Here is a 2,892-nt window from a genome sequence, read left to right on the forward strand (position 1 = left end):
GTGAGACAGGAATTCTGATGTAAGCAGGAAATGAATGGGAAGGCCACCAGAAGGTTATGAGGTGAACAATAAGAATTCAGCAGACAAAGCAGAAATCAATCTCAGTGGAAAGCAAAGGAAATGCCTCTGCTAATTGTTGTAAAGGAATCCAAGGGTCAAAAAGAGATAAATATACCCTTAAATAAAACATCTGATATCTTGAACTGGCTGAGAAATGTGTTTTCCATTCTATTCTAAGAATGACGATATTTAGGTAATTAATCAAACAATTATTTATTTATTTATTTATGACTTCGCTGGGTCTTCACTGCTGCAGGAGGGCTTTCTCTAGCTGAGGAGAGAGGGTCATAGCAGAGCACAGGCTCCAGAGCACACAGGCTGCAGTCGTCGCGGCCAGCAGGCTCAGTAGTTGTGGTGCCTGGGCTTAGTTGCTCTGTGGACCAGGGATCAAACCCATGTCTCCTACATTGGCAGGCAGATTCTTAACCACTGGACCACAGGGGAAGCTCAAGATCATTAATTTTTTTTTTTTTACTTGTACATGTTCTGCAAGTTGCAACTCACAGGTGAAGTCTCTAACTGAAAATTAATTTTTTTTTAATGAATTCAAGTAAAACCGCCTAAATTTCTTCTGAAAAATAAATTTCCAGATGCTCAATGCGTAATTCTTTTTCTCTGATGCTTAGCCATTACAAAAGGCTTTACTCAGTTACTCAAAATAACATAAAGGCTTTCTCATTCTAAAACTCAGGGTTATAAGCAATGGAGCAAAGCCTTCAAAAGAGGTAAACATTTACTCAATGGCATAATTAACTTCTAAAATTGCACTTCTAATTTTGTTATATCATTCAGGTTCCATATTTGGACCTACACTCAGGACCTGTACTTCTATAATCATGTGGCTATTTTAAGTCTGTAGACCAAGACAACATTCATGTTCGTCCAATTCATAAGACACCACCAGTGAACACAGCATGTGTTCATGAAACTCAGTGAAAGGAGAATAATGACAGCTTGGGTTTTTTGTTTTTTTTTTTCACTAGGAAAAAGAAACCTTCTGTCCTAGGGTGATAATTATCATTTCTAAACTGTGATTTCTACTTAAGTGAAAACTGGAAAGCTTGTCTTATTGAGGATAGAGAGAAGAAAAAGGGACAGACAAAAAAGGTGATGATATTAACAAACTTCTACTTATGACTTTTTAATGGCCAGCATGGAGAGGGAGAAAATGACTTCTCTGTAGCACAATATGACTCCAGAGGACCCGTCCATCCCTCAGTTCCTTTCTCTACCTATCACTTGAGTCATCCTAATGTTTGGTTAGCCATGGGTGGTGGAGCGAAGGGGACCTGGGTTTGAATCCTGGCTTTGACACACACTAGCCAGGAAACCGTGGGCAGGTCACTTGCTATCTCCAAAACTCATTTTTCTTCATCTGTGAAATGGACATAGAACTGACATAGCAAGGCCAGTGGTAGGAGGATTAAATGAGAGAACACGTGAACACATGTGGTTCAAAGCCTACCCCCAAAGACATACTCAAAAAATGAGTTCCCTTTCTCCCTCTGACCCAAGGCTTTTGAACCTGCCCCAAAAATACACCCCAGGGAGTACCCTCTCAATTGGAAACACCTACACAGGCTTTACCTTCCTGGCCCTGGAGCTTTAAAGTAATTGTACAGTAGGGATGTCAGTTTCCTACTTAAGGTCAGTGTTTGAGACTGTGATTCATCCAGTTTTTAATTGCTCTCATCACCCAACCCAGCAATACCAGGTACTCTGACAAGGTCACCACACCCTCTACAGTGTTCAGAGACAGGTTCCAATTCCAGCTTCGACCAGCAGACTAAACCTCATTAGGGAGAACCTGTTTAGGATTAGTTAACTAGATGGAATTACTGATCCTCTCCCTCCTAGCAGGAGATTTATTTTTCCAAGATGATCCCCTCCTTTAACTGTGATAAGCAGATGAATTAACCTTGGAAGGTCTCCGAATACTTTGAGGGAGAAGCAGCCACTTACATCTACCTACTCCCTCACCTGGCAAAAATATCCTCCTGAATGATACCTCTCCTTTTTTTTTTTTTTTTTATAGATACCTGAAACACCCAGGGTCTATTGGATACTAAAAGGTTAGATTTAAAAACTGATTAAAGAAAGAGGGCAGAACTAGGATAATTTAGGTAATTTCAGCAAGGAGTTGAATTAGATAAAAGTAGGTTAGCACTGCCTTCTGATTCCAAAGCCCCAGTATGAGAACAGATGGCTTTATAATAAAAGATTCTAAACTACAATGTATTAAAGAAAGTGAAGTAGCTTAGTCGTGTCCAACTCTTTACGACCAGATGGACTATAACCTATCAGGCTCCTCTGACCATGGGATTTTTCAGGCAAGAATACTGGAGTGGGTTGCCATTTCCTTCTCCAGGGGATCTTCCCAACCCAGGGATCAAACTCAGGTCTCCTGCATTGCAGGCAGATGCTCTACCATCTGAGCCACCAGGAAAGCCCACAATGTATTAAAGGGCCTACCATATTCCCAGCAGTGGAGCAATACCAGGTTGGGGCCAGAAACATAAATCTGACACTTCTCTGGTCCACAAATCTGGGGAGAGAAGGGTAGAAGAGGAAGGGAAGACACACAGAGAATGTAAGAAGCACGAATAAAACTTAACTGAGCACATACTAAGGGACAGGGGCTATCCTAAGCAATGTATGCAAACAAGCTCACTGGAGCCTCAGAAACCCCTTAAGGATCTTATTAATGTAGATGAGAAAACGGGGATTCAGACGAGCAACCTTCCCAGGGCCATCCAAGCAGTGGTGGTGCCGGGATGGGAGGGAGGCTGGGCAGTCCGACTCGAGGATTAGAAATGAGAAAGGTGCTTAAAA

At 41.7% G+C, this 2,892-nt stretch overlaps 1 protein-coding gene across 2 annotated transcripts in view; it reads right to left on the bottom strand.

The window, feature by feature from the left end:
- Positions 1–2,892, bottom strand: part of ARPC1A (actin related protein 2/3 complex, subunit 1A, 41kDa) — a 23,985-nt gene that overhangs the window by 20,161 nt on the left and 932 nt on the right. Inside the window, exon 2 of one of the 2 annotated variants that reach the window (XM_010845738.1) lies at positions 2,533–2,605. The exons of the other annotated variant lie outside the window; for it this stretch is intronic. The gene's annotated coding sequence lies outside the window, so the exon portion shown is untranslated. The remainder of the gene's footprint in view (positions 1–2,532; positions 2,606–2,892) is intronic. 2 annotated transcript variants of the gene reach the window in all.

Source organism: Bison bison, unplaced genomic scaffold, assembly GCF_000754665.1.
Source record: "Bison bison bison isolate TAMUID 2011002044 unplaced genomic scaffold, Bison_UMD1.0 scf7180017864223, whole genome shotgun sequence".
Classification (NCBI taxonomy): domain Eukaryota; kingdom Metazoa; phylum Chordata; class Mammalia; order Artiodactyla; family Bovidae; genus Bison; species Bison bison.